The sequence below is a fragment of the Microtus oregoni genome, unplaced genomic scaffold, assembly GCF_018167655.1.
Source record: "Microtus oregoni isolate MIOR12 unplaced genomic scaffold, Mior012 000002F_ref0000024, whole genome shotgun sequence".
In the NCBI taxonomy this organism is placed as follows: domain Eukaryota; kingdom Metazoa; phylum Chordata; class Mammalia; order Rodentia; family Cricetidae; genus Microtus; species Microtus oregoni.
In genome coordinates this window covers 62,008,910-62,022,554 of record NW_024543061.1, presented here as the reverse complement: position 1 = coordinate 62,022,554, position 13,645 = coordinate 62,008,910, and the positions used below count along the sequence as shown (strand labels likewise).

The window sequence follows — 13,645 nt, the reverse complement described above, 5'->3', positions numbered from 1 at the left end:
ACCCAGCATCTGGGGTTTTAGTTGATTCCAGATGTAGTCAAGTTGACAACCAAGATGAGCCATCATCCTCTAGCCTTTCACTACAATTTATTTATATATAAACGTAAAATAGATATTTATTATAAACAAGTAAATATAATTTTTTCCATGGTCATGTTGGACTTTATATATGGAGTTCTTGGCCAGCCTAGGTTATGTGAGACATTGTCGTTTGTTTGTTTTTTGAGACAGAGTTTCGCTAGATAGCTCTGACCGTCCTGGAGTGGGCTCTGTAGACCAGGCTGACCTCAAATTCATAGAGATCTACCTGCCTTTGCCTCTCGAGTGCTGGGATTAAAGGCATGTGAGGCACTGTCTTTAAAACAAAAACAAAAGAGCAAAAGGCCACATAGTTCTTGGGCCCCTGCACCCAGTTCTGCCTTCCAGCCCCCACCTCACCCCACACAGAGTTAGCAGGAACCCAATAACAGGTCAACAGCCATATTCTAGGAGCACTTCCTATATATTTCATTGATTCCTAGCATGCCTGTGGGGCCCAGTAATGTCTCCTTTGATGAAGGACACACAGAGGCTCATCTCTATCAGACTGGTGGGGAACTGAGCCTAGGGCGCTGAAGGATTGAACCCAGGCCACCGAAGGAGAGAGCTGGGAAAATAAACTCCCAAAGCTGGGCTCTGCTGTTCCCACGCTGGGGTGGGCTGCTGCCCAGCGCTCCTCCACAGGCTCTGCTGCTGTCTACTTGCCAGATGCTTCTTTAACCACCACTGTCCCAGGGGGTGTTAGTATAATCAAACCCCTCTCCCACTCCGCCTTCTCAGGAGCTTTCTAGCTCTTCTTGAGTTGTGTTCTTTTACACAATGAGTCCTAACTACCATGACTGCCCTCGAGTAACCCTCACCTCCTCCCCACATATGGAAATTATAAACTATGAGAAAGGTGTGTGTGGCTTTACAACCACACCCTGGTGCCAGGAATGTACCTGGCCTCAAACTCACTGTGTGATTGAAAATGCCCTTAGTTTCATCCCCAGAATCCACTTAAAAAGCCATGAAGACGATATGGGGCATACACTTTTAATCCCAACAATGAGACAGAGGTAGGCTTGGTCTATATAGCAAAGTTTAGGTCAATCAGGGCAACACAATGAGACCGTGTCTCAAAAAAAAAAAGCCAGATGTATTTCACTGGCCAGCCAGCCAGCCAGCCTAACCTGAACAGCGAGCCCCAGTTCCTAGTGGCAGACCTTGTCCTTGTCTCTGTTTTGTCTTTTTGTTTGTTTGTTTTTATTTTTAATATTTTACTTATTTTTATTTTATGTGCATTGGTGTTTTGTCTGCATGTATGTCTATGTGAGGGTGTCAGATATGGAGTTACAAACAGTTGTGAACTGCTGTGTGGGTGCTGGGGATTAAACCCAGGTCCTCTGGAATAGCAGTCGGTGCTCTTATAAGCTGAGCTAACTCTCCAGCCCTAAAATGTGTAGCCCAGGCTGGCCTCGAACTCACGATCCTCCTGCCTCCTCCCCCTCCATCAAATCCTACCAGTGTGATCCTCACAACTGGCCACATCTAGTCTCAAAAAACCAGGCAGAGCTGGCAAGAATGGCTCAGAGGGATAGGCACCGGCCACAAAGTCTAATGATCTGAGTTCCATTCCACATAGGACAGGAGAGAAATGACACCTCTGAGTTGTCCTCTGACTTCCATATGCTAACTATGGCCCGCGCGCATGCACACATGCACACACACTGGTGTGGAAGGTCCTTCTGTCTATGTGTTGCTTTTATTGGTTAATGAATAAAAAAACTGCTTTGGCCTATAGCAAGGCAAAACTTAGCTAGGCAGGGAAAACTAAACTGAATGCTGGGAGAAAGAAGGTAGAGTCAGGAAGAAGCCATGTAGCCCCACCAGAGACAGATGCAGGAACTTTACCTAATAAGCCACAGCCTTGTGGCGATACACAGGTTAATGGAGATGGCTTAATTTAAGATATGAGTTAGCCAGAAATACACTTAAGCTATTGGCCAAGCAATATTGCACATACTATGGTTTCTGTGTGATTATTTCAGTTCTAGGCAGCCGGGAACAAACAAGCGGCTCTCCTACTACAAAGAACAAAACAAAAAACGTCCTTAGGCCAGGAGACACTTCAGATTTCTTGGTACTAGAGTTAAAAGTTGTGGTGAACTACCCCATATGGGTGGTGGGATTCAAACCATCACCATGAGAGAGCAGCAAGCACCCTTAACCGTTGGGCCATCTCTCCAGTCTTCTATATAACCATTTGGGAACCTGAACTTCTAATAAAATTCACTGACCCAGTATTCCCAGCCCTAGGTATTTTATAAGAAATGAAAGCAGATTAGGCATGGAGACTATGTTAGTTTGAGTGAAAATGACCCCCTAGACTCACAGGACCAGCGCGATAAGGATAAGTGACCTTGTTGGAGTAGGTGTGGCCTTGCTGTAGGAAGTGTTTCACTGGGTGCAAGCTTGGAGGTCTCACATATGCTCAAGCTTGGTCACTGTCACTATTTCTTCCTGCTGCCTGTGGATCAAGATGTAGAACTCTCAGCAACTTCTCCAGCACCGCGTCCACCTCCACACTGCCGTGCTTCCTGACATGACGATAATGGACTGAAGCCCTGAAACTTTAAGCCAGCCCCAGTTAAATGTTTTCCTTTATGAGAGAGTTGCCCTGAGGGCATGGTGTCTCTTCACAGCAATAAAACCCTGAGACAGTGACACAGGCCTGTAATCCTAGTATTTGGAAAGCTGAAACAAAAACTCAAAGTCAGCCTGGGCTACAAGGTGAGACTCTGTGCCCAAAAATAAAAATACCTCCCTGCAGAAAAGTCCACCGAAGGAGCTAGGTAGGTAAGAGTATTTGTGACAGTTATCCATACCAGCCTGTGGTGGCTGGAATAAGAATGCCCCCATAAACCAGGCAGTAGTGGCGCACGCCTTTAATGCCAGTGTACAGGAGGCAGAGGCAGGCAGATCTCTGAGTTCATGGCCAGCCTGGTCTACTGCTGGCTTCTTTGGGCCTCCAGTTGCCAGACGTCTTGATCCTCTGGATTCCCCCAGGCATTGCTAGGCCTCCTTATTCCCCATGGAAAGATGAATACGCTATCTGCCCATTCTCACAGCCCCACAATGCAAGACAATCAGACGCGATAGAGAGTCGAGTCAAGCAGGAACTCAGTTTATTACTGTGAGAATCAGCTTATATAAGTTAAGTGACATGTGGTGTGGGGGTACCTCCATCCAATGAGAAGCAGCCAAATCTTCCCTCTAACTGGAGGGGCGTCTACCTAATTTTTTTTTAAATAATATTTATTTATTTATTATGTATACAATATTCTGTCTGTGTGTATGTCTGCAGGCCAGAAGAGGGTCCCATTACAGATGGTTGTGAGCCACCATGTGGTTGCTGGGAATTGAACTCAGGACCTTTGGAAGAGCAGGCAATGCTCTTAACCTCTGAGCCATCTCTCCAGCCCCCGTCTACCTAATTTTTGCTGTCTCATCCTTACTCAAACTCGAGCCAGGCTTTTCTCTATCCTACAGGCCCTGAAGTACTCGAGCCAGGCTTTTTTCTGTCCTATAGGCCTCAAGTTACGGGCCCTGGGATAATTTTGGCCCAACAGTCTACAGAGTCAGTTCCAGAACAGCCAGGGCTACACTGAGAAACCCTGTCTCAAAACAGACAAACAAACAAAAATGTCTACCACATAGGTATTGAAATTTATTTATTTGAATACTTAAGTCACTCAGAAGTAGAACTGTTTGAAAGGATTATAAGGATTAGGAGGTGTGACCTTGTTGGAGGAAGTGTGTCACTGGGGGTGGGCTTTGAAGTTTCAAAAGCCCATGCCAAGCCCAGAGTCTCTCCCTCTCTACTTAAGGATCAAGATGTAGAACTCTCAGTTATGTCTCCAGCATCACGTGAGTCTGTGTGCCACCATGCTCTCTTCTGTGATGATAATGAACTAAGCAAGCCCCCAATTAAATGCTTTCTTTTATAACAGTTGCTTTGGTCATGGTGTATGTCCTGGTTGTTTTTGTGGTTGTTTATTCGTTTTCTGTGTTTCAAGACAGGGTTTCTCTTTATAGTTCTGTCTGCCCTGGAATTTGCTCTGAAGACCAGATTGGTTTATGAACACACAGAGATCTCCTGTCTCTGCCTCCTGAGTGTTGGGATTAAAGACATGCACCACCATTACCCAACATATTCTGGCTAGTTTTATATCAACTTGACACAAGCTAGAGTCATCTGAAAGGAGGGAACCTCAACTGAGAAAAAAAACCGCCTTCTTAAGATCCAGCTCTAGGGCATTTTCTTAGAAACTGATGGAGGAATGGCCCCGCCCATTGTGGGTGGTGCTATCCCTGGGCTGGTGGTCCTGGGTTCTGTAAGAAAGTAGGCTGAGCAAGCCATGATGAATAAGCCAGTAATCAGCACCTCACCATGGCTTCTGCATCAGCTCCTGTCTCCAGGTTCCTGCCTCCACATCCCTGCCTTGTTTGGGTTCCTGTCCTAACTTCCTTCAGTGATGGACTGTAGCTGCGGGAACTCCTTCCGCTCCTTCAGCCAATAGCCTTTGAGATACCAGCCCACTGGGGTGTGGTATCTTTCTCTTTAAAAAAGCAGCGGCAAATAAAAAAAAAAAAAAAAAAAGAATCCTGCGCAGGGGCTGGAGAGATGGCTCAGCGGTTAAGAGCATTGCCTGCTCTTCCAAAGGTCCTGAGTTCAATTCCCAGCAACCACGTGGTGGCTCACAACCATCTGTAATAAGGTCTGTTGCCCTCTTCTGACCTGCAGGCATATACGGAGACAGAATATTGTATACATAATAAATTAAAAAAAAAAAAAAGAATCCTGCGCACGATTTAAAAAAGCAGCGGCAGCCCTCTGTTCACTCTCTCTTGCTTCAGATTCCACTTCTGGCTATCAGTGGCTTTTCCTGGTCGTGCAGGAGGCTGTTGTCTAGGACGGTGATCTGTAAGGTTTTCCCTTTAAATAAATAACCCTTTTATTAATCATAATTCTAAACTGGTGTGGGATTGTTTTGTGACGTACTCCTTTAGACTGTGGATGTGGAAACATAAGCCAAATAAACTCTTTCCTCCCCAGCTTGCTTTTGGTCATGGTGTTTCATCATAGCAATAGTAAGCCAGACTAAGTGTCTCTTCACAGCAATAGAACAGTGACTAAGATTGGTGCCCATAGGCTCATAAATTTGAATGCTTGGTCCCCAGTTGTTGGAACTGTTTGAGAAGGATTAGGAGACGTGGCCTTGTTGGAGGAGGTGTGTCACTGAGGGTGGGCTTAAAGGTGTCAAAAGCCTACACTATGCCCAGTTAGCTATCTCTGCCTCCTATTTGCAGATAAGAGTGCAAGCTCTCAGCTGCTGCTCCAGGACCATGCTGCCTGTCGGCTGCCATACTCCTCACCATGATGGGCATGAACTCTAACACTCTGGAACATTGAGCCCCACATTAAATGCTTTCTTTTATAAGGTGTCTCAGTCATACTGTTTTGTTATGGCAATAGAAGAGTAACTAAGACTCTGGCATACAGGAAAACACACATTTATGGATGTACTCTTTTGCTTTGTTTCTGATTATGTGATGGATATGGACACACACCGTAGCATCCTCTGCAGCCATAACTGAGGAGGTCATATTTGCACTGGTGCCCTGACTCACCAAAGAAAGAGAAACTGCTTCTAGAGTTCTGTGTCAGAGGACAGAGGGATATAGAATCCATCACTCAAGGTTTGGCAACCAGAAGCCAGGCTGGTGGCACATATAGATGGTAGTTCTAGGCTAGCCTAGGCTACACAGCCGCCTCTGTCTTACGCACTCTCCGTCTACTCTTAAAAAGTGAGTGATCTGAAGTAGTAGGAGTGAGAGCTGAGTGGTGTTAAGGTTGGAAGACTCCCTAGTTATAGGAATTTGCTAGAATGCAAACACCTCCAAGCAAGGATATGCATCCAGGGCCTGCACATAACTTCTGGAATAGGATTATGGACAAAGAACATTTAGCTTCTGTGAGCTTGGCTCTGCTGTCTGGGCAAAGAGTGTGTGCCAGAGCTTTCTCCCTCTCTCACCCCAGTCCATCCCTACTCCTTTCTGCCATAGAAAGTATAGGGCTGGGCCGGGCAGTGGTGGCGCACGCCTTTAATCCCAGCACTCGAGAGGCAGAGGCAGGCGGATCTCTGTGAGTTCGAGACCAGCCTGGTCTACAGAACTAGTTTCAGGACAGGCTCCAAAGCCACAGAGAAACCCTCTCTCGAAAAACCAAAAAAAAAAAAAAAAAAAAAAAAAAAGGAAGAAAGAATGGGGCTGGGACCACCGAGGTAATTGTGTGATCTCAAACATCCATGGGAGAGATTCCTCCTTCACACCAGTCCCCTCTGTTCACACCAGTCCCCCCGGAAGGAATATATTTATTTTAATGAAGCTGCTTCTGTTCAATATTTCTCTAGCACCCATGTAAAAAGTAGGGTGCTGTGTATATCTGCCATCCCATCGTTGGAGGGGCAGGATGGAAGATGAACTCAGTCGGCCTAGGTAAATCGGTGAGCTCTGTGTTCAGAAAAATAAGGTGGAAAGTGATTGAGGAAGAAACTGATTTCTGGCTTCCATTCATACACACACACACATGCACGCATGCACGTGCGTGCGCGCACACATGCACGGGCGCACGAATTGGCACACCACCCACACAAAAGGGCATCTGTGTATTATGCTAATATAACCATGTGATTTTTGGGGCTCGCCTCCTTTTTTGTCTTCTCAGATCCAGTTTCTCTACTCAGAAACAGTGGTTCTCTTGGTCCTGTTTACTTCCTCATACTTTCCAGAAATTCACTTTCTTGTTTCTCTTTCTCTTTTGTCAATGTCACGTGTCTGTCCTTTGGGGTAGTGGCCGGCACTTAAGCATAGACACTGAGCTTCTCTGGACATGAAGACTAGCGAGCCCTTTGAGATTATCTGCTATTCACTTGACTCTTGCCATTTTCATCCTCGCTGGTCCTTTGCATGACTGAGAAAACAAGCCCACCGCCACCCCGAAACATTTTATGGGTTCTGAAAGCGGTTGCCTATGAGAAACATTAGGAATCGCTTGGCCTTCATCTCTAATAGGGCCCGATTCTGACAGAGCCACTAGTCTGTGACAACCGTGCTATGTAGGGGACTAACACAATAGCATTTTTCCTATGACCGCCGTGTGCGAAAGGCCAGGATCAGGTATGACACCCATCCTCATGAAGGCAGGGGCCCAGGCTTTGGTGAATACGGAGCGCGCGGGCTCTGGGTGAACCTCCCTTCCTAGCCCCCCCCTCCCCCCCGCAGCGAGGGGTTGAACCCTCAGATTTCCGCCGAAGCGTCCAGGCGGAGGGCGGAGCATCCGGGGGGCGGGGCTGCAGGGGCGGAGCTAGACCGCCACCCACCGGTACGAGAAAGAGAAGGCGGCGTGCTAGGCGCGCCAGAGAGTCGGTCAGTCCTGCTTCAGCCTGTACGCGGCCGGTTCCCGCGGCGTGTGCGTGGTGAGTCCGCCTACCCCCCTGGGCTCGCCTTGGCCCTGCGTTCCCCTCCGGGGGTCCGCGCCAAGCTCAGTGTGGTGTCGGTTCGATCCTTTGCGGTGGCGGGGCGCCTGCGCCTTGGTGGAGGCGGGGTCGGGGCGCCGGCCGCCCGGTGCCACCGTGGAGCTGCGGGTTAGGCACGGGAGGGCTTGGGGCGCGCCCTCGGTCCTGGTCTGCTGGCGGGAGGCCTCCTGGTGCATCCGGGACCCCGGGTCGTGCCGCACCCTGCAGGTGCGCGCTGGGCGCGGAAGACGGGCTCAAGGCTCCGCTGCGCTCGGCTAGGCGTGAGTTCTGCCGTGGCCACCCGCAAAGATGAACAACGGACGGTTACAAACCACCAATGGGCCCCGTGACAGACTCGGAAGAACCCCATCCCTGACACAGACCTTGGACTCCAGCAAAGGGCACCTTCGTTTACACCTGTGGGTGCCACTGAGCCCATAGCTCACACTCGCGCCTAAATTGGAAATGTGGCTGCCCCCTGCAGCATCTCCAGAACCCGAAATGGTTTGAAAATATGGGCAGAGATGGCTACTGGTGTGTTTAAAAAGTTTGTTGAGTGGTTGGCCAAATAATCGAAGGAATTTGGAAGTAATAAGCTGTCTTCAGCCACCAAGTGGCGGGGCCCACAAGGATTCATTCATCATTCATTCATTCATTCATTCATTTATATCCTCAACAAATGAGTGTACACCAGGGGCGGGCCAGGATGGAGCTGGTGTGAGTAGAGCGAGGTCGGACTGAAAGGCCACCCGTCGTCGATTCTAGGATGGGATTGGCCCTCTTCCGATAAACCGTAGGTGAGCAATGAAGAACAGGCTGAGGACCCAGCCCCAGCCTCCCCTACTTTCCCAGGCTACTGCCTGGTGCCAGGCCAGGCTTGCGTGCTCTTCCTGGAAGGCTGCCATGAGATCAGATCCAGGGTGAGAGTTGGGGGGAACTTCAAGAATGACGTGGATTTTCCACATTCCATCCCCACCCAGCCATGACACTTCAAAGCCCTAAGCGCTCCCCTGAGCCTTGGGCAGCGCTGTCTTGGACAAACCATGGCCTTCAGCTTTGAGTGTTCCCTCAGGGGAGTCCGGTCTGGGGCTGGGGCAACATTCCAGAGGCGTCAACCCCTGAGTGGGCTGAGGGCTTGGGAAGTTTTGTAGGTAGGGAGAATTGTGTGTATCCTCGCCTCTGCTGGCCCTCTTGCCTGGAAATGGAATGGCAGTGGGATTGGCTTGTCACAGCTGGGGTTAGCAGGCATTTCCACCCACTGGGTGCAGGTTCCTGAGGAGCAAGGTGCTATCTCCTGGCTACTGTGGTGTGTCGTGTTGGGTACTGGTTTTGGTGATGGCCAATGCAGAGAGCCACCTGGATATGGCATACACTCTGTTCTGAAGAGATTTGGGTAGGTCTGAGGTTCCTGGGGACTCTGAAGTTGAGGGTGTACTTGAAAAGGGGCCTATTGGTGCAGTTAGGCTGGGGGAGGAGAGGCGATAGTCACAGCTTGAGGTCACTTGGTTCCTCTTATTTGCAAGTCAGAATAGCCTACCCTAGGGCTCAACAACGCTGGGTGCCTGGACACCGGAAGGAAGGGAGGCTTGATGACACAGCCTTTTAGACCTTCTGAAGGGCAGTGCATGCTATTCCAGCTGCCCCTTGCCTCTCCAGCGATAGGTTGAGGATTGGGGACCGACCTCTAGGCTGTGTTCAAGGCCATACAGCCATTCTCATGGGGGTGCCACGGATCTGGTGGTTCCCTGGATGTGAGCTCGAGACTCTAAGAAACTCCTGATGTGGGTCTGTGGTCATTGGGCATTCGTTCTGTGGCTGCATCTCTGGCCACCGTTTGCCAGGCTGTGGCCGTGGAGGGCAGCTACTGTTTCTGGTTCTGGCTGCTCTGCCTGGCTGGGCAGCCTCGGAAGCCACCTGTACCTTGCCCATTGTCTGAAGAAGACAATTAAATTGAAGCTGCAGGGTGGAGGGTGGCAGCGATCAAACACCATCCAGAGCTTTCTGTGTAAGCTCATGGGGAGTACTTTGGTTTTATCCACTTTTTTGTTTGTTTGTTTTTCAAGACAGGTTTTCTCTGTGTAGCTTTGACTGGTCCTAGAGCTTGAACTCACAGAGAGCTGCCTGCCTTTGCTTCCCACATGTTGGGATTAGAGGAAAGCCCCACCAGCACCCGGCTACATTTTTTTTTTTTTAAGGCAGTAGGCTGCCAAGACTAATATCCAACTTCTACTCAAGAGTTATTTCCTTGCTGGGCAGTGGTGGCACATGCCTTTAATCCCAGCACTCAGGAGGCAGAGGCAGGTGGATCTCTGAGCTCCAGCTAGGGCTATACAGAGAAACCCTGTTTGGAAAACAGGCAAACCAAAAAGACTTTTCCTGCCTCAGACTCCTAAGTCCTGGGACTGTCCTGTGCACCTCTTCTGTTCATTAGCTCGTTTCATATTCCGGTGATGAGAGACTGGATTATTACTTCCTTCTTCAGATAGGTCAGCTGGGTAGAGAGAAGCTAATTAACTTGCCCAGGGTCTCAAAGTCAGATTTGGAACTCTCAGTTCTAACTGCACTCCCAGACCATGCTCCACTTCCCAAGGGAGGTGCAGGGGGTAGGAACAGAGAGAATGGCCGTAGACTCATTTGTGTTTCAGGACTGGGGACAAACCCAGGCCCTGGTAAGTGCTGGTTGTGCACTCTGCCACCGAGGCAGACGCACGTTCTTTTCCTGTGGACTTCTCTTCCCTCCTAGCAGCTGGAGGGAGGCAGGGCAGCTACTGATATGAATGGAGAAGCTGAAGCTTTAGTGCCAGGAACTTTTATGGTGGGTCTTTCCCCAAGAGCCATCCTGGCAGATGTCCACAATTTCTCTACCCACAGTTTAGTGTTTCTTACTCTCTTACTCTGCTCTTTGTGATTTCGTTGGTCCAAACAGAAGGACTATTTCAGACAAAAGGGCAGTAGTAGCTGTCTGAATGGGCTGAAAAGTGGTGATGCCATCTTGAAAATTGAGTTCTTAGCTGGCTTTCTGGGTGCTTGTCCTCATGGACATTGCCAGTCACAAAAAAAGAAAGAAAGCAAGAAAGAAAACGAAAGAACCAAAAAAAAGCCAAAAAAAAAAAACAGAGAAAAAGGAAATGTATTTGGTGTGTGTGTATGTGTGTGATGTATGTATATATTCATTATGAGTCATATCAGGTAAGTGCACATATATTCTTTGTGTGTGTGTGTGGTATATGTATAAATTCATTATGGGTCATATAAGGTGAGTGCACATATGTTCTTCGTGTGTGAGTGTGTGTGTAGATCGGAGTCAAGTGCCTTCCCCAGTTCTTCGCTGCCTTTTGTGTGTGTGTGTGACAGGACCCCTCACTTAACCTGGAACTCACCAGTTCGCTGCTCACCATCTAGTCAGTGAGCTGTAGGGATGGATATTCAGGTCTCTGTCTCCCCGGCACTCAGATTACCGGGCACACCGTTGCACCTGGCTTTTGCATGGTCCTAGTGACCCAGACTCAGACCCTTAAGCTTATGTAGGCATGCGGTGTACTGACTGAGCCCTTTCCTGGCCCTGGTTTGCTTTAAATTACCCTTCTACCTCAGTAATGCAAGCGGGTTAGTTAGTGCTGAGGAGTGTTTCACATCTGGCTCCTAGAACAGCCTTAGGAAGAGGCAGTGTGCTTTTTGGCATTACTTCTAGAAGGGTGTGGAGGGCTCTGGTGTCAGCCCTGTCCCGGGACTGGTCTTTGTAGAAGTGGAGCAGCCAAACGTAGGGAGGTCAACAGCTCACGGTTAGGTGTATGCCCTTTTGTAAAACTTCCTGCTTATTTTCTCTGACCTGGAGAGATCTCCTGGCCTAGTGAGTCTATTCCCACCCAAGATGGCCACCACAATGACTTAGGCAGGTCTGGACTGCCGTAGGCTAAGGTTATCTCCTTCAGAGGTGAACCCGCTTTGTTTTTGTTTTTCTTTTCTGAGACAAGGTCTCCTGTATCCCAGTTTGGTTTTCCACTCACTGTGTGGCTGAGGATCATCTCGACCTCGTGATATCCTCCAGTGCTGGGATTACGGGCATGCACTACCACACATGTTTCAAACCTTTCTTTAGAGGCAGTCAGATAGAGCTGAAGCCCAGGCAGGTGCTGGCTGATCCTGGGAGAATATTGGAAGAGTCCAGTTCTTCTGATCAAGAGCATTGGCTGCCAGCCTTTATCTGAGTCAGCAGTAGTGGTCCTGTGTCCTAGTTATGTTTGATCTAGTTCATACATACATGCTTCTTCTGTAACAGGGCTGTTCCCAGTAAGCCTATCATAGCATGAAAAAGATTGCAAGTTAAAGAGGCATTTAGCACACCTAAGTACCCTATGTTACCTTAGCACACCTTATGTGTCCTAGCCTTCCAAGGGGTGTGCGCACCTCATGAGGACAAAGCAGCCCTGCTCTAAGTGAGGACATAAAAAACCTTTGCCTGGGCTTCTGTGGGGACAGGCTTTTCCTTACCGGGGCTAGGTGACAGCGTCCGGAAGAGGCCTCCAGAGCCCACCATGTCTTCTCAGTCTGGCATGCTGCCATCCTCTCTTATATCATAGACCTATCTTTCCTTGAGTTCCAGACAGGGCTGGGCAAGTTTCTGGCCAAGACCGGCCTAGTTCTTCCTTGCCTATCTTCTAGATACCAGGGAGACTTCACTGCAAAGTCCTTACTGGGCTGACTGTGTAGGAGCATGTCCCTCTAGGGGCACATCTCAGTCGGCAAGGAGATTGTGCTGGCGTCGTCCCTATTGTCCATCCCATTCTCCCTGGTGTAGGTCGGCTGTTGTCCCCTTAACAAGTGAGGAAAGGTCGCTTTCTTCTAGGGTGCGGGAGACAGGAAGATGCTATTGCCCTGTGCAGGCCCACTGCCAGCTCGGGCCCTTGACTGTGGGGTAAGCGTCCAGTTATCTTTTCATTGTATTCTCTGCTGGGCTAGGTACCCCCACCCTTCCCATCATGACTGAGCCCAACCACAACAACAAAAAGGAGTAAAGCCTGGGGGGGGGGCAGACACTACAGAGTAGCCTCTGGGACTTCCGCCTCCCCCTCCCACTCACCTTTAGGACAGCCCACTCCCTTTCTAGCCCTCCTGCCCCACCCAGTGCTTAGAGCTTTCAGAAACCCAGGGCCTGGGCAGGGAGGGAAAGCAAGGGACTTGTCTCAGTCTTCAAGCATCTAGGATGACAGCTTCTAAGGGCCTTCTAAGTGATGGGACAGTCACTTGGTACACAGGTCCCTCTCATACAACCCTTCAGTTATATGTAGTGTGTGTGTGTGTGTGTGTGTGTGTGTGTGTGACCATGCTAGTGGTTAAGTGGTTCTACCACTGAGCTACACCCCCCTTTTTTAAATGTTTATTTAATGTACATTGGGCTTTGCCTGCTTGTAAGTCTGTATGATGGTGTCAGATCCTCTGGAACTGAGATCTGCCTGCCTCTGCCTCCCAAGTGCTGGGATTAAAGGCGTGCGCCACCACCGCCTGGCCACTCTTGTTCTTAAAACCATTGTTTTTCTGGTGTGCTGGCTCATGTCTGTAATGCCAGCATGTGGGAATTCAAGGCAGGAGGCTGAGAACAAGTCCCAAAGCAAGCCTAAACTTGTCTCAAAGAGCCCAAATAAGACCAGGCGGTGGTGGCGCATGCCTTTAATCCCAACACTTGGGAGCAGAGGCAGGCGGATCTCTGTGAGTTCGAGACTAGCCTGGTCTACAAGAGCTAGTTCCAGGACAGGCTCCAAAACCACAGAGAAACCCTGTCTCAAAAAAAAAAAAAAAAAAAAAGCCCAAATAAGGGACTGAAGTTATCGTACAACTGGCAGAGTATTTAGTTCAATCCCCAGCACAGCATAAAACCAGGTGGTACACATCTGTACTCCCAGCACTTGGGCAGCGGAGGTGGGAGGATCAGATCAGAAGTTAAGATCATTCTTGCCTGCCTGTCAATTCCAGGCCAACCGAGGTCCATGCTAAACTGAGCTCTGTGTCCCCAGTCTATGTCCACTGGTGTTCTGCCTCCATGCCTGGTG

General features: G+C 49.2%; 1 protein-coding gene across 1 annotated transcript in view; it reads left to right on the top strand.

Annotated features, from left to right (window-relative positions):
* The first annotated feature begins 7,447 nt into the window (after window positions 1–7,447).
* Bid (BH3 interacting domain death agonist) overlaps window positions 7,448–13,645 on the top strand; it is a 27,672-nt gene continuing 21,474 nt past the window's right edge. The window contains exon 1 of the mRNA XM_041645398.1: window positions 7,448–7,559. The gene's annotated coding sequence lies outside the window, so the exon portion shown is untranslated. The remainder of the gene's footprint in view (window positions 7,560–13,645) is intronic.